This window comes from Parus major, chromosome 3 (assembly GCF_001522545.3).
Source record: "Parus major isolate Abel chromosome 3, Parus_major1.1, whole genome shotgun sequence".
NCBI classification, from domain to species: Eukaryota; Metazoa; Chordata; class Aves; order Passeriformes; family Paridae; genus Parus; species Parus major.
This window is the reverse complement of record NC_031770.1, coordinates 31,092,866-31,111,796: the sequence shown is the minus strand read 5'-3', so window position 1 is coordinate 31,111,796 and position 18,931 is coordinate 31,092,866. Positions and strand designations below refer to the sequence as shown.

Sequence of the window (18,931 nt, the reverse complement as noted above, 5' to 3'; positions counted from 1 at the left end):
GAAATTATTCAGAAAATACAGAATATATATATGTGTGTGTGTGTATGTATATATATATATTTACTATTGACTCCTATAAGGCACTTAAAACCAAATTGTTATTTTCACAGATCTTTGTTGCACCATAACTGATGGAAAGCAAGGCCTTCAAGCAGGACTATACACAAAATAGCTAAAACTTAAGCTTTACAACTAAAATGCTCTAAAGTCCATTTATAGTGCCACACTGCCTGGAAAAAATCTTACTGTTAAAAAACATACTCACTAAACTTTTCACATCTCAAAGCATAAAGTCCTTAATGACTCACTGGAGCCTCACCTGATTCTCAAAGCTCTTTGTAAGGGTCTCCTGTGCTTTAATTAACCTGTTTGTACTGAAACTCCTGCAGATGCCCCCAGACTCAGCTGAGTCACTGCAGGTTCAGTGTTTGCAGCAAAGCCCAGGCAGTGCCCAGGGCTGCCCTAAAGGCACCTGACAGAGCAGAAGCCATGCCCCATACACCTGGCAGGGCACCACCAACCCATAGCTGGGAGCAAACGAGGTACCTGAGCTAATTAGGAATCCCACCACAATGTGTGCAGTGGGGACACAAGTTGTTTTCACGGCCTCTACCAATTATACCACTGTAAGAGGCAGGGAAATACCAAGGCTGAAGTGTGTGGTGATATTTGTTCACCTCTTGTTTGCTTCCTCCCCTGCTTCATTGGTATCAATGCCTCTGTGGATGCAGGACAAGGACACATTTCCTGCTCAATATTCTGAACTTAAGAGACTTACAGACATGATGAAACTGGCCAAGATGCTGAGACTACTGATCTGAGAAAGCCTCTCCAGGGCTGGAGCCTTCCCAGTCCAAAATAAACAGCCAAGGGAAGACATAAATCAGTTCCGTATCATCTAATACTTACTCTCTGTACTCTGGTGACATCCAATGGCTAAAAGCATAATAGATGTTTCTTCAGTTTCAAAGAGCAGTTATCCAACTTTCCCTTTTCCTTTTTTTGTCAGCAGAGAAGCAAAAAAATAGTCAAAAGAAATGCCTCTGACTATAGTGACATCCATATATTTCTAGGGAGGGAAAAAGTAAGTATAATTTAACAGCTGTGAGCCCTAGTGCTAATTTGCCTAAGTCTGCTTCCCACCCATTCTACTGAGTTTTTCAGTAAGCAAAACCTATATATTCTTCAAATTTTTCAAATTTGCCCATTGCAAGCAAAAGGGTCTTTTTTAAGAAACTGGCCCAATTTCAAAATATATTTTAGAGCTCTGTGCCATCACTACCTTCCGAACAATTTTTCCTGCCCAAGAACTGACAGTTTGACCAGGAAGACATCAAACCCCAGGAGTAATCCTGAAAATTTCCATTTCACTAAGTGATGTGCTTGAAGATATGCACATGCTCAGGCATGCCTGTAAATGGCAGCCCTCTCTCACAAACTGGTTCTGTAATTAGTATAGCTACATTTCTAACTACAGTCAATACTTTTACAAAAGAGACCTATTCAAACTACGGAAATGTCAAAATAATTTAGTGTCTCTCAGAAACTATTTTAGAGAGGAAGCACAGATAATACTTGCAAAAAAGTTTTAATAAATTCTTGTGGAACTGTAGAAATGAAGATAAAACTTGAACTACTTTTTTTTCCTTCTTGAATTTTTAATAAAAATTTAAATTATTTTATTTTTAATAAAAATTCAAGATGTATTTTTAAGTGAAAGCATCTCCATTTCTAGCTCATTTTATCAGCAATAGAATAATGATGTTGTATCAACATGAGAAACAACCAAATGGTTTAAAACCTGAAGCTATTATTTTAATTAAAAAACTATTTCTTAATTAAGTCATGGGAATTTCAACATACAGCATGCTTCTCCACACTTAGCTACCGGTTCTCATGTTTCGCTTACAACATTTCATAGCAAATGTTAAAAGAAGAGGAGCTGCCAAGCCATAATATCTGTCACAACATAAGAGACAGCAGTTTACTATCCTGCTGCTTTGTCCCAGTGACAGTACATCAGTGCACACCTTCCCATTTCAAAATTGCCACCGGTATTGAAGAAGCTTCAAATGGGCATAGACATAGCAAGGAGGTATAAACTAATAAGGAAAATCACAAATTGTTATGGATTGGTCATGGATTTTGCACAATTACCTAGTTAAAATTGGGGTTTATGTTCCAGAAAGTACTATTTTCACATCATTATAAGTCTTCAGTTAAATTTCATTTTCTCCGTGGCCAAGAAATATGAGCCTTTAATCATTATACCATAGCTTTAGCAATGGGTCATGAGTGAAATCAGATTATTTGTTTCAGTTCAACAACCATGGAATGAAACTCTGCAGAGTACAGCACAGGAAAATGAGAAATACTTTATTCCTTATTTGCAAAGGAAGAAAGCGAAGGTTTATTGTAATAATGGCAATGGCTGGAAATTATGAGAGCTGGAGATTTTGTTAATGTATGTCACTGCTGATATGGCTTATAGGTATCAGTTGAAGTTAAATAATCAAAAGCAATGCTCTGCTTTGCAGAATAAAAGAAATGCCTGCAGTACATGTTTGAGAAAAACGAGCCTCTGGTAATTTCTTAAGTCAACCATGCCTCAAATCAATGAGCTGAAAAAGCGTGTGGGAAGAAATGATCCATTGCAACCACATTGTTTTATAAAAATTTCACTTTCATCAAGATTGCAAAATACAAAGTTTTTTGAGTGCATGCATATACATTAATATATTCTGATCCATACATATACTACCTCTATTGGCATTTTGTTTCGATTCTGACTTTTCATCTCCTATCTGTTATTTTCTCCTGTATCTCCTGAAAATGTTACACTCATCATACACCCATCACCTTTTCTGAACATCCACCACCACTCCTGCAGTAACACAGTGAAACTCAGAAGAGGTTCCTCACCACCTTGGGCCCCTGCCCCCTTCAATATCTCTGTCAGTGAACACAAGTGACTTGTGTACATTAAAAAGGCTGGTACAGTATCAGAGGGATCTACATAAACCCCACATTTAGCTTACTTTACTGCTCAAATCCTGGTCTCCAGTCAAACTTTACACCCAAATTGATTACTTTGTCATTATAAATGGAGGGAGAGACAGATGTTCTCCTGTGAATGCTTCAGTCAAACATACTGCAGCATTAAAAGCCAACAGCTTTAATTCAACAGCTAATGTTGAATCTCCACTGTTGTTATATGACTACAACAGGTACTTAAAACTGATTTCAGTATTTCTTATGAAAGCATCAATATCACAGAATCACATGGTTGGAAGAGACCTCCAAGGTTGAGTCCAATCCAGCCCTTATACTATAACTAGACTATGGCACCAAGTACATCCAGTCTTTTTTTAAACACATCCAGGGATGGTGACTCCACCACCTCCCCAGGTAGACCATTCCAATACTTCATCACACTTTCTGTAAAAAACTTTTTCCTAATATCCAACCTAAATTCCCCACAGTTTGAGACTGTGTCCTCTCATTCTGTCAGTTGCTGTCAGGAGAAAGAGACCAACCCCCACCTGACCACAACCACCTCTCAGGAAGTTGTAGAGAGTGATAAGGTCACCTCTGAGTCTCCTTTTCTCCAGGCTAAACACCCCCAGCTCCCTCAGCCATTCCTCACAGGGTTTGTGTTCCAGGCCCCTCACCAGCGTCGTTCCCTCCTCTGGATGCGCTCAAACGTCCCAAAGTCCTTCCCAAACTGAGGGCCCAGAACTGGACACAGCACTCAAGGTGTGGCCTCATCAGTGCCAAGTACAGGGGGAGAATGACCTCCCTGCTCCTGCTGGCCACCATTCCTGATACAGGCCAGGGGCCACTGGCCTTCTTGGCCACTAGGGCACAATTTCATGTTCATGTTCATGGTGGCTGTCACCAGTACCCCCAGATCTCTTTCTGCCTGGACACTGTCCAGCCACACCATCCCCAGCCTACAGCACTGCAGGGAGGTTTTGTGGCCAAAATGCAGGACTTGGTACTTGGATTTATTAAACTTCATCTTATTGGACTCCGCCCATCCATCCAACCATTCCAGGTCTCTCTGCAGAGCCCTCCTGCCTTCCAACAGATCGACACACACTCCCAGCTTAGTGTCATCTGCAAATTTACCAATGAAAGACTCAATACCTTCATCCATGTCATTAATAAAGGTATTGAACAGAACAGGCCCCAGCACAGCCCCGTGAGGGATACCACTGGTGACTGGCCCCCAGCTGGGTGCAGCACTGTTCACCACCACTCTCTGGGCCCAGCCATCCAGCCAGTTCTGAACCCAGAACAGAGTAATCCTGTCCAAGCTGTTGGCTGCCAGCTTTTCCAGGAGTGTGCTGTGGGAGACAGTGTCAAAGGCCTTGCTGAAGTCCCAGTACACAACATCCACAGCCTTTCCAGCATCCAGCAGGCGGGTCACCTGGTCATAAAAGGAGACCAGGTTGGTCAAACACGACCTATCCCTCCTAAACCCTGGGTCTGATACCCTGGCCATCCTGTAAGTGATGACACTCAGTATAAGCTGCTCCATTATCTTACCAGGTACTGAGGTCAGGCTGACTGGCCTGTAGTTACAAGGACACTCCTTCCCACCCTTTCTGTGAATAGGTGTCACAATGGCCAGCTTCCAATCATCTGGAACCTCACCAGGGAGCCAGGATTGTTGGTAAATGATGGAGAACAGCCTTGCAAGCTCATTACCCTGGGATGGATCCTTGGTCCATATCATAGATCATAAATCTATGGTCCCATAGATTTATGAACATCCAAGCAGCTCAGCAGTTCTCTGACTGCCTCCTCCTGGATAGCAGGGGGACCATTCTGCTCCCTGACACCATCAACGAGCCCAGGAGGACAGTTGTCCTGAGGACAAGCCATCTTCCCACTAAAAACTGAGGCAAAGAAGGCGTTAAGCACCTCTGCCTTCTCATCTACATTACTAAGTTCCCTCCTGCATCCAATAGAGAACAAAGGTTTGTCCTGCCCTTCCTTTTACCATTAAAATATTTGTAAAAATATTTTTATTATGCTTTACAGAAGTTGCCAAATTAAGTTGAAATTGAGCTTTGGCCTCTCTAATTTTCTTCCTACATGCCCTAGCAATCCCTTTAAATACTTCCTGACAGATCTGACCATCCTTCCAAAGATGATACATCCTCTTTTCATTCCTAAGCTCTTTCATTGCCCATCCAGGCTGGATGTTTGTAACTCATCTTTCAGCACACAGGGACAGTCTGTTCCTGTGCCCTTAAGATCTCTGTTTTGAAGCACACTCACCTTGCCTGGACTCCTTTGTTTATAAGGGCTGCTTCCCAAGGAACTCTCTGAATAAGTCTTCGAAATAGGCCAAAGTCTGCCCTCCAGAAGTCTAATGTAAAAGTCTTACTGATGTTCTTCCTGATTTCACCAAATATTAAGAACACTGCAATTTCATGATCACTTCTGCCCCAAGTAGCCTCTAAACACCACATCTCCCACCACCCCATATCTATTTGCAAACAGGTCTAACATACATAGTCCCATAGTATGTCTTAGATGTACGTGAAAGATGCAGAGAAAACATTCCTCCATGGGACAGGTGCAAGAGACTGAGAGGCAAACACCCAACTTCTGTCACTCTGGTTCCTTGGGCTGTGCAGGAAATACTCGCTCGAGAAGGTCATTTTTTAATGTCTGACCAAAAAAAGCAAAGTTGAATTTTCAGTGTAAACAGTAGGAGATGCAGGTGCAGTTTGCGGGTTAGGGATTTTTGGTTTGCTTCATTTTAATTAAGACACTGGCTGTTAATTACTGAGGATATTTCTCAGCTACTAAGTGGAATAATACCACGTGATACGTGGTAATACGTGATTAATTTCACGTAGATTATTAAAATGGCTAAAAGAATCCAAATTACACCTACAGTTTTAGGTAAATATAAGAATTCCACAAGAAATGTCATGACTTTTCCTTTTGGTGGAGTTCTCAAAACCTGAACACACCACCTGAAAAAGAGATCAGTTGGGTTCACGAAGAAGTAGCAAAAGTCAAACACAAAAACAAGTCCCACTACTAAAATATTTGTCTGCGGAATACCAGCACATAATAATTTCTAAGTGCCGAATGTATATGCAGTACTCTGCTAATACAAAATAAAAATGATAAAAACATTCCAATACAGGAAGGATAAAACTAATGACAAAAAGGTAAAGAATACCTTTAATCCAGCACAATGTTGCTCCTCTAACCGTGGCAAAACTCACCTTTGAGGACAATGAGATTTCTTCACAGCTCCAAACCATGGAACAAAATTCCATTTAGCCAAGGAACCACTCAGGTTTCAAGTCTGAAATCTAACCCATAGATTATCCACACTGATTTGGGTTATGTAATTTAAAATAAACAGTATTTTGCAAAGGGGATGTAGTGCAGATTCTACTGGTATGATGGCTTTCACCTTGAACAGGTTACATTTAAAGAATATATGTTTGTTCAGGGCAGTAAATTAGAGAAATTACATATTTTAATTAAGATGTGTTCTTACTTCAAAATAATTCTTGTTTTCTTCCTCAAAGCAGATTGAATTTTGAGACTGCTGTTATATAGGTATTTCTGATGTTCTGAAACACCCTTACTCAGCAGGGCTGAGTGGTGTCATCCACTCTGCTGTTCACCAGTGTTCCTGAAGTCAGGCTAAGTGCATGCTGGTTACATGCAATTAATAAAACGTGTTACCTTCACATCAGTAACCCCTGAATTTTGTAGAATTTCTTCACAACAGAAACATTCTCAAAACTGAAAAGCTTTCCTTTATACTATTATATATAAACATATATATATATGTGCAAATATATATATACACATATATATGTGCATATATATGTATACATATATATGCCAGGTGTCTCCCAGCTTCAAACTGGGAGCATATCATTGGTACAGAATAACTTCCTGAATAAGGGCCACATTTTGTACTTCATATAATGCCACTTTTTCACCTAATTTGATAAAAAAGATTCCTAAGCTTTGACCACTGCCATAATTTAAAAATAAACAAAAAAAATTCCACAAGTTATCTTCTTGCCAAAAAAAACCCAAAACAAAACAAAAAAACCCCACACCACCAAAAAAAATACCTATGGATAAGGTGAGCAGTAGCAGCATCTTAACCAAGAGACAGCAGAAATTCCTTAACCTACCTGACTGGAAAGAGGAATGACTTTTAAGAAACTTGAGTGGAAATCTGGATTAGAGAGTTTATTTGGTATTAATTGTTCTTGTAAAACTCATGAACCTTGAAAATGTCCACGAACATTTTAAGCTGTGAAGTGAGTTCCCAAGACTAACTTGTGTTGGCAATGTCCAAGACAGAATTATAAACAGATGTTCTAGGTCGGTCTGGAAAACTAAGGCATTTGGGGATAAAAGTCTTCTGAATGATTAATAATATTGCCAAAATAAATAAAAACGCAGTTATCTACTAAAACTATATATATATATAAACACCTAACCCCAAACCAACATATAAATCCTAAGAAAATATCATACAGATTAACATAAACTAGGCAGTGCCAACACAGCTGTTTTAGAACACCAGAAGAATGTGGTACAACTCTCTTTTAGAGTGATATTATTATATACTTAGTAGCGCTACTACATACAAAAATATGTATTTGGGGAAAAAAAAATCACTGAGATCTGGACTCCGTTAGCTAAGGATAAGGACAGACTATCAATTTATTAAAACTTGAACATGGACTTAGAAGGTGCTTTTATTTTCACAGGGACATTGACTTTAAGTGCTGATATTTTAGAATGCTGGCAAGAAAAATGAAATCCTAAATTAAGTACATCATTATATTTAATTTCTGTAGTATTAAAATAACATATTCAGTATACCCTAAATTAATTTCAAACAGAGAAAATGGCAGAATAAAGCATCCTATCATCCTATAAACCCTATAATGTTTAACCGGAATTCATATAAAAACATAAACCAAAAATCAGTTTATGATCATTTTTGTAGTGAATTCATGTCACATGTTTTGCAAAAGGAATTACTTGTTTTAGGATCTCTCCTACTCTGAAAATTTTCTCATTCTGTGTAATTACCAAAAAGTACAACAACTCTCCTAGTTATGACTGGAAGAAACCAACAAATTTCCCAAGTACATAATTGGATTTAAACTGTTTAAGCGGATTTTCTAAGAAAAATTTTGTTTATGACAGCATACTTAGGATGTATACATCAAAAAAATTTACACATTAGCATTTCCTAGTGGAAAACTGGAAAATATTTGCTGGATAAGTGGAGAGCTGCAGATAAAAATACTGGATAAAGGCAACTAGGTAAATGAAAGGAGGAAAAATTACCTACTCTGGGAATGAGAACTGATGTTTTCTCCAGTGCAGATTTCCAAGTCCAAAACCCCAACCTTCACAGTAGAAGGCCATGACCTTGCTCCACAATGGATTTCTATTGTCTCACTGGAGTCTTTGACAAAGTTTTCACCAACTACACTACTGCTGGATGAATGCAGTAGTAGAAAAACAAGTCACACAACTGGGTCAGTTTCTTCCATTGCTCTCCTCAGAGCAGTGAAAAAGTAAATTAGCATTGACACTTGAAGCACAACCTCTATGTTTCAGGTCAGACCATAGTAGACTGACTGTGCACTAATATAATGCAAAAAACCACCACTTTCTGATGGTGTTAGCTGGGGAAAATGGGGTAATTACAAGCTGCAGCCCTTGGGTTACCTACCAGCTGAAACCAGCAGTCAACCCAGCATGTCTAAAGCTTCAGGCAATTGCAGTACTTTCCAGTCACTCTGCAGCACAGAGACACATTCAGTTGCACATTTTGTAACAAAAACCCAAAACTGGACCTTGGGAAAAGAAGTATTTTACAAAAACTTCAGCACTAACGGAAAGCTGTTTAGGTGATTGCTATTCATAAAGTGAACTACCTGCATAATGATAGGCAGGAATTAGTCCATTCTCAAAATGTAAGACTCACTGACATGTTTGTCAACACCAAAGCTACAGGCACGTCTGGTTCCGGGACTAGGAAAACAAAGGGAAGAGGAAAAAGCAGGTACATATTACACCAGCCTAAGGTGAGATTTCTAAAGATTTTTCAATTCAAATCAAGTTTTGACTGGGGATCAAATTTTGAAGTGGAGATCCCAAGGAGCGAGCAGCATGCAGCTGTGGAAAGATGCTTACACCACAACTCAGCATAGAAATCACAGAAACATTAAAAGAACTGGTTAAGTTTTGTGAACTCTCTAAAAGTCACCATGTCCCACCTCCTACCTGAAGCAGGGCTGACTTCAGAGGCTGATCAGGTACAGAACAATCTGTTTTGGTTAAACGTAAGTGCCAATGAAAATCCCACGATTGTCAGCTCCACTGGTCTCTTGCTATACATCTATATATTCATCTCTCTGTAGTGAGTACTAACCATTGTTTTGTAATGGTGAGCAGCTACGCACATGAGTTGGGTCACCAATTCCTCTTGGCAACATCCAGGAGACGCTGACATTCAAATTGCCACCCTGGGATCCAAGTATAAAGAATCAAGAGCGAGTAGAGAGGGACAGAGCAGATTTCTCTTTGTGAGAGCTACTGGAAGAGATCATTATTTAGCACCCATAAGCATAGGAAGCACCTGAAAATCCAGGTCTTTTCAATTGTCTGAAAACTCTAAAGGAACACTATCAAGTACACATGACACATTTTCAGTCTATTTCCATACTTCAAAAGAAAAATAAATTAAATAAATAAATAAATAAATCACAAAACCACACAAAAAAATAATGGATGGGAAAAAACACCTCACAAACTACCACAAAAAAAAAAAAAAAGAAGCAGAAAAAAAATCCTTTATATATCTACACATTTAAGAATTGTATTTTTGGGGAAAAATGGATAGAAAAATAGTGACTAAAAGTAAAACTAAACCTTATTATAAAAAAAGATAAATAGAGAAATCAATATACACATTTAATCAAAATTAAACAGTATCTAAAAATGGCAGAAATTACTTTTTTTTTTTTTTTTTAAATTCATGTGAACAGGAAGCTTACTATACTTAGGTTAAAACCTCAAAGTGCTTGCAATTACCTATTCATTCTACAGAAATACTGTTAAAAAAATAAAGAGGTTCTTTGTCTGGTGAAACAATTTAGCAAATCCATCTGAAAAAGGATGGATAACTTCGTGAGTTTGTGACTGAGATTCCTCCATTCATCATACAAAAAAAAAAAAGGAAATGAAAGGTTATACAGGTTAATAGATTTGAAATATCCATAATTGACTTTGATATTCCACTACACTCACACCTTCCAACAACCACTGATCTGTTGGAAAATTTGTATGAATCAATATTTTTTCCATGCTCAAAATACAAAACGATAAAGACAAACTATAATTCTACAAATCTCTACTACAGTACATAATTTTAAGACAGTATCTATTTACAGTAACAAGAAGAGGACAAACATATCCTTAACTATAGATGCTCAAGTGTCAGTGATGGCTTAAATACAAGATGCAGCCTCAAAACTTACATTCTCACATTGAAGATTATCTTTTCTGATACAACATTTGCAATTATGAAAGACAGCCTTCCCCAAATCTTCCTCCATCCCTCACACTGTGGGGTTGAGGGGGAATTCTTTATTTTCTCCCCTGCAGCTGACCACTTGCAGGTTCAACTGAATCTCTAAATGAACAGGTATCAATTAATTTCACTTGCTTCATTGTTTTTCAACAATGCAAAACAATGCATTATGCAAGTGATTATTTTCTACAATGTAGAAACAAGCAATGGATCACTGTCATAAATTCTTGAAAACTTTTAAGTACTGGGCTGATACTGTGTATCAGCTGCAATTCTGAACTCACATTACAGGAGGAATTTAACTTTTATTTGTTTGGAGAGCAGCAAAACAGAGAATTAAATAGGAAACAAGGTAAAAGCATCAAGCAAATGCAGGGAGTAAGGAGGCAGACAAGAAAAACATGCAACTTTAAAAATCCCCAGCTCAAAAGAGCCCAGGGCAGCAATTTAGAGGAAGGGCCACAGATGTTGATCACCCACCCTGGCAGCAGACCAGCATTTGCAGAGAGAGGCAATGTGGCCAGACTCAGAGCAACACCACCTTCAGCCCTCTGCCTTTCCACCACAGTTTAGTGAGCAAATACAACAAGAAATGCACACAAGTGCACAGATAGACATATGCACTCTGCTTGCCAAGTACATGCTGCCTCTCATGTTCCACAGGTACAATTTGGAGCACTCCAAATTTCTCTTGCAACTAGTCACTGCTGCCATAAAATCTTCTTATATGCTGGAGGTTTCAATGAGCTCAAACACTAATGGTATCACCAAGCCCTGCCAGTGGCACTGGTATTACACATTAGGCAGCTTGACTAAATTTAGTGCTACACAGAGAACTGCTTCAGACCTGTGATGGTTTGATACTTAATGGAAGATGAATTCTAGAATAAATACAAGTCAGAACAGTAAGGCAGACTTGCAGATAGGCTTTTTAGGCATTTCATCTCAGCTCCATTTGTGGGTTATCCTATAATGTACTTTAAAATAAAATTTGGCAAGAAAATCTTTCAGTAAAATAACAGTTGAGCTGTGATTGCATTCCCCACAGGACTCACACAAAGACTGATGCTCTCACTAATGTATATAAATGACTGCCTGAAGGTTGCACAGATGCTCCACTGTGCATCTGCACAGATGATGTGGTCATTTTGAAAAGCCTTTTCCCAATCTGTTACAGAATACCTGTTTCTAGCTTCCTGACTTAGGGAATAAGCTTCACCATCAAATGGCTTACTGATAATTGCCTCATATTCAATCTGTTACAAATAAAATGCATGATACTCCTGCCTCACTTGGGGAACAGTTGGACATAAAGCAGTTGGAGAACTCACAGTAGAATTTAGGTAGAAAAAAACCATGGAAATTTAACACACTTTAGAGTCTGCACTTCAGCTCCTCTACACAATTCATGCAGCTTTTAATAACTGATAAGTTTCCCCCTCCAACATGGCTCCAACCATACTGCCTGTGAGCACTAATTACAGACTAATCAATGGTAGCCCATACTCCTTCCTAAATGGCCTACAAAGAATGAAAAATAAAAGCCTATTGCAAATGGAAACAGATTACCTTATTATCATAGATTCTGGGTCTGCATTCAACCATTTGCAATTTTTATCAATGATAACAATAATTAATCCACAGTAGAATTTCTTTGCTTTCTCTCAAGTAGAAGAGAAAACTGGGTATTTACTGCTTATGGATGGAGGGTTGAATGTAAGAGTTCTCAAAGATAACCTTAATCTAGCAGCAAGATGATTAATGATAAAAAAAATAAAAATACCATTTGAAATTTAAGATCACAAGGACAGAGAATTGTTGTACATATCGCTGCTACTTTGACATTATTCCATTTGTTTCCAGTGATTTACAATTACTCAGGAGCCAAAAATTCCCCCTATAACAGACAAAGCTGCAATAATAGAGAAGAATTTATTTCAAGTTATTGGACATAAAGCATATATATAACTTTTACTACTTCCTACATTTCAAGGGTGTGTTTCTTACCATGTCTGAAAATACCACCTATGTGGCGCTGGGTATCTAAAAGCTTTCCGAAAGGTGAAATGGGATGTTCCTCAGTGTAAAGGAGACTGATGTGAAGGGCACCAGCTTGCACAGAAGTCACAGATGAAACCCAAGGGCAGCACCATATAAAGAGGATGGACACACAGAAAGGAGATAGGAAGGGGAGCAGCACCATCCCGGTGCAGCAAAATACTGCCAGCCCTTCTATGGCTGCCCAGGGAACAAAAAGAAGCTGGTCTCAGGCAGAAGCACTGACCTTCACCACTGTGGTTTTGAAATGGAGGTTGGCCTTTTACTGTGCCCACAATTTCATCATCTTTCCCCTCTGTCTATGTGCTCACACACACCTCAGTGTTTGCTAACAAGACCCTTCTCATGGGCAGGATTCAGAAGTGCTGATCCCAGGTGGGAGAATTACAGTTCAGATGCCTTAACTATGAAACAGCTTGTCCTGACAGACTATTTTAATTCTGCAGAGGTTTGGTTTCATTTTTTATTATCCTTTTTAATTTTTTTTTTAAATACAGTTTTCTTCAAATGTACATGTAGATTTGGATTTCACAGAAGCTGATGATGAGTCAACAGCTGCAGGTGGCAAAGCCCATACTTCTGTCAGTCGACTTTTTTGTAGAAGACAGGAATGACTTGAAACTAAACTGAGTTTTGAATGCATCTAAATTAAGATCTCAGCTGCTGTGTAAGAATGGTATCAAAATAATTACATTCCTACTACAAAAAGAAGGAAAATGATTATTTGAACATACATCCAGATGTGGATGTGACTAAAGTTTTGTTTCACTGAATACTTTTTAATATTCAATATGTTAACATATGTGCATACTGGAATATCTCAAATATATAACATCTAACCATGCTTGCCAGAAATACTTTAGATATGGAAAAGTTATAAACCAATTTAAAAGGCAATCTGTCAAAGTTTCCATTGAAAATGGCGCACAACTTCTAGTTTTCCTGCCTGTTCCCCTATCTAAACATGAGACAGACAATATAATACTGGTTCAAAACCCAAATATTGAATCAGATGACACATTATTATACCACTAGTAAATTTAGACTGAATGAGTTCAACAGGATTTATACTGCAAAGAATAAAAGCTATGTGTTATATGCTATTTTTGCCATAAGGATTATTACTACAGTAATGTTCTCACCATGAAAGCATTATAATTATGAAATATTAACTGCAGGCATAAATAGCTAAGGCAAATGCCCTCAAAATAAATTGCTAATTATTTTTAACCATTAAAAAAAAAATGCAAGACAAATTACTTTAAGCGATATGTCTGTTAATTATAACCTGAATTTTTTTTCCTCTGTGTACCAAAACAGAGTCAGTCATAGGGGAATTTTTGTTCAAAAATAGACATACACAGATATCAATATGCATAGTAAGTTTCTTCTTGCTCCTTTTTCTAGGAGCTATGTGGCAGCAGCCCAACTAACCAATTAAAATAAAGGTTTAAAATGGGAGTTGGCAAACCCATAATTTTTGGATTTTATAAAGTAGTGAGAGTATCAAGAACAAACACATTGAGTATGAGTTAAACCCAAGAAGGTGAAAGTAAAGTCTCTGATAATTGATACCTAAGCACTACTTTGGAAGAACTACCTGTGAACATAAAATCACCTTGAAGCTTATAAATGTCTTGTAAGATTGTTTGTACTGCCAAACCTGTCTAATAAGGGCAAAGTGCATGGTGACCATTGTCAAACTAATTGTTCAGTCAAGAATCAGTAAGTAAAAGGCATTAGCTCTGTTATGCTCCATTGCATACTGTTACATCTTTGATAGCTGCCCCGTGGGAGTTTATGGATCCTACATGACCCCTGTCGAAACTCAATTGACTTCTTCCCTGCAAATTCTATTAGAATTGGTCCCTGCATCACTGCCCACAATAATCAAGAGCAGAGAGACTGATTTATGTATAAGCATTTTGTTTTAGTCTGTAGAATATAAAACAGATGAGGTTACAAGATGGCTGTTTAAAAAAAATATAGTCAACTGCATCCCATTTTGTATGACAAATTTAAAAAAAATATATATTTTAAATCTTTAGTTTAAAAACTGAAGCTTCAGGAACAAAGGGGTGGGGAAATGAAAAATAATTTTGTTTAACTATTCATCTTTCAAAAAGTACCACAATTCACAAAAAAAAAATCATAAACAACTAATAAAGCATGCAAATGCATCAGCTCCAAAGTTTACTTACAGCAAGAAGCATCACTCTTACAGATTGTAAAATTCCTACTAAGAGTAAAACTGAATAATTTATTGAGAAAGCATATGCTATTTATTAGCAAGTTTAAATATCTGCGTTAACCCTTTTTCATAGACTTGGAAACATCAAAGAAAGAGCCCATAATTCTTCATTTTCCTAAAGTTATTGACTTCCCCTCTGTTATAAATATTTAGAACTCATGAGCTCAGCTTATATTTTTAAGACATTAAAACTGACCAACAATCTAAAATCTTCATAACATGGAACACTGGTACAACAAAGGCACTTACAGAACTTTACATATTTCTTTTTCATTATTTTCATTTTTCTCCTGAATTTCTACAGTTTAAATTATCTTACAAAGAAGGATCCAAGTAATTTTATGTATAGAAGTTGCTCTCATCATTATGAAAGTTCTAATAAAATCTTCTGAAAATAATTATCAAATGATGAGAAGTACATACTTACAGAAGAAAAGCAGATAAATTTAATTAGCCAAATGCCATACTCTAATACGCAGGACAATGAAAGCAAGAAGGACACTAGCTATCAGTTTCATGGAAATAAGAGAACAATTGAACATAACCATACTAAAAGTTCAGGAGGTTACAGTGAAGGTTAAAAAGTAAAGGAGGGGTCATTCTCAGGAATGTTTACACATATGGAAAACAGAAGGTCAATACAACACAAAATGCAAGAGATAAGCAGACAACATCAAAACCAAAAACATTTCACCACTGTTAGTTTAAATACACTTTGGAAGCAATTTGAAGCCATGCAAAGATAGTCAGATTTCACAGAGTAAGATACTTTGAACACTTGAACTAGATACCAACACAGAAGCTCTGGAAGAGTTAAACTGCCAGTGTACAAAGTGCAGGGAAGGATTTGAACAGTCCCAAACACAGGAACTATGTACCTACAATGCAGAGATTAGAAAACCTGCAAATACAGCAGAACTGATATTGAGATCAGAGCCTTGCATAGGCCAACTTCTATCTATCCTAACAGCAGAACCCCTCTGCTGTGTTTTTTTTTTTTAAATGGATTCATCCTTCCATTAAATACATTGGCTACATCCTAATTTTAACCAGAAAGCAACCAGCATCTCCCTGAGATTATGGAAAAATCCACACAGCTCATTAACCATGTAATTATTTTTACTGCCATCATCCTGACCATTAAAAGTCAAGATGCATCTCTCAATCAGACTTGTTTCACTTAGATTCATGAATCCAGAACATGTCTGTATAAATCAAATTGATCTAAAATTTGGACTAAAGACAGGAAACGTTAAATCCAGATAAATGACTACTGGTTGTCAGAAAGCCACATATCTACAACAAGTTTTTCTTTCAGAATAAATCTTACAGTTGTGTAGCCAAAATGTGCAGTACTTACGTGACCATGAGCCCACCCCTCCAAAGAATTCAATATTTTGTCTTCCTCCAGTGGCATGAAGGGTGTTTAAACGCCAAAAGAACATCTTGGATATGTGACCAGATCAGCTGGTAACCATTCCTCAGCTAGGAGTACATGGTTACCAGCTGAAAGTGCTATACATAGAAAGACCTCTTCTTGAAATACCTTTTTGCACAACAACCTCTTCTACCTTTGCCCTCTCTCATGAAAAGTGATCTCTGCACGTGCTCACATCTCACCTCTCCATCCCAGCTAACTGCAGCACACATGGTCCATTACACTGTTGGCCAGCATGCTGTGCCATCTCCTCAAACTAAAGCACACACATCCCTCCAGGCAAACTTCTCCACTTAATGCTCCATCTCAGCTATTTCAAATTTTGTATCTAGCATCTCTGCAAAACCCTGAGCAGAGGGGCTTAACCCACCCTGAGCCTGATGGAATCCGCCTTCACACGGTGTCACTGTTTTTCCTTCTGTAAATTTAATTAACAAAGCAAGCCATATCTAACAAGAAAAATACCTAGAAAAAAAAAACAAACTTTCAAAGTCTAAATAAAAGTAAGAAGGCCTTAAGTAAGGAAGTATTTATTAAAGCCCCTACACTGGCATGAATTTCAATTCATGTAAGGTACAATTATTGAGACCAATTGGGAGTAAGATCAAAACAGTAACAGTAGAAAAAAAACTTGTGTATTCGCCTATCTTCAAATTCTTTTAAGTGTCATGAATAGACCACTCTTAAAAAAATACCTGCAACAAATATCTGCCATAAATTAAAAACAAACAAAAAGTACAACTTTGAGTCTGATTTTAAATTTGCCTCATGGAGAATATTTATTAATTGCACTTATATAATATACTGTTAACAAGCCTCTGTCACACAATATATTTAATATCCATGCAAAACTTACTACTTTCATCAAAATAAAAAATAAAATACACCTCCTAAAAATATACTAAAGCTATATGACAAAAACTACACAGTGTTATTGCATATGACAAACATTACAATCTTTAAAAGAATATATAAATACTTCAGACTGCCTATGAATCTTGGAATCTTATCCATTTTTGGCAGAGACAACATAATGATGGCAGCAGTTGTGGCATATCTAGAAAGTCTGTAAAATTTCTCATTTGTAGTCACTATTGTACTTTCCATACTCTAAAGACTGATTACAAGTTTAAATCTGCTTTTTAATGAAAAAATATCCTGCTTCAGTGGAAGAATGACCACATCAAAGTCAATCATTATGTTCTTACTAAGACATTTTTCTTAATGAAAGAAATTAATAGGAATACTTAATCTGAATAAATCTATTGCCCAAGACTAAATATATTACCCACGATTAATGTACTTAACTTGAAACAGAATTATCTTTTTTTTCCTACTATTAGAAGTACACGCTTGAAAATGTCTTCATTTTGTAATCACAGACCACTTTTCACAGACAGTCTCAAGTCTGGTCTTTTTAATGCAGTACTTGAAATATCAAGTTAACATAACAGTATTTGAAATATCAGTTGCACAATGAAAGAAATTCTAGTATTTGGATATAAAGTTTTCTCTGGCAAACTAAAGCTGCCCTTTCTAAACCAGTAAATACCTGTGGGACTCCAAACCTTGTCAGCCCTCCCAAAGTGTTGTAAGGGCCACTGATACCCAACCTGATGATCAGCACCATAGAGGCTGCATCACTGTGTGAACATCTGACAAATAACTTGGCATCCGAGGGATGAAAACCCTAGAATTTAACAATTAGAAGAAAATCTCCTAACAGCAACAAAAGACTAATTAGGACTTCAAAATAAATGTTATTGTTAGCACAGTACACAATTTTGGTCACTACACTAGTTGAAATCTGAGTTTTATTCTACCAAAACAACTTCATCCTTTGTCTTTTGGAATCAAACCAATCCAGTTTTCAGGTTCAAGATCCATACCTTAGGTTTAGAGCTAAAGTTTATTTCTTACCATTTTCATTAGTTTCCAAAATATTCTGAATTTTGAACAAATCTGAAAATGCACACTTATATTTATGCATTTAAAAGTTACAGGTTTTGCTCAGAAGTAGACTTCCAACAAATACCTAACTCAACAAAAGTAAGAGAGTTTGAAACCCAACCTTTACTTTTTATTGTTTCTCACATAAACCCCTTACCAAAGAGTAACTGGAAACCATAGCCCAGATACTTGTCACTACTTTGTGCCCTGCAGAGCACCCAAAATCCAGGTTAAGTGCCATACTGCTGGCAGCCTGTGAAAAACACAGCCTCATTGCTGACCTCTTATCAAAACAATAACCTGCTGGTTTCTCCTGAGGAAGCTCTTATTCATTCATAACAGGTACGCAAGAAATAGAGTCCACTTCTCACTGGTTTTTGAAGAAATAAAAATTGTCTCCTCTAATGGGACCATTCCGATCATTCAGAGCAGTAGACACACTGCATGTGATGGACTATGAATACAGATTACTTGCAGCTATAAACACATCTTGGAGTATTCCCCTTAATCTTTGAATAAATTTGCATTTATTGTCATTGATGTGGATTGTTCTGTAGGAGAGGACAACCATAGCATCAGCTTAAAAAACAATTCTAGTATATCTAAAATCAGACAT

At 37.4% G+C, this 18,931-nt stretch overlaps 1 protein-coding gene across 1 annotated transcript in view; it reads right to left on the bottom strand.

Annotated features, from left to right (window-relative positions):
* SMYD3 (SET and MYND domain containing 3) overlaps positions 1-18,931 on the bottom strand; it is a 405,436-nt gene that overhangs the window by 367,239 nt on the left and 19,266 nt on the right. The window lies entirely within an intron of this gene.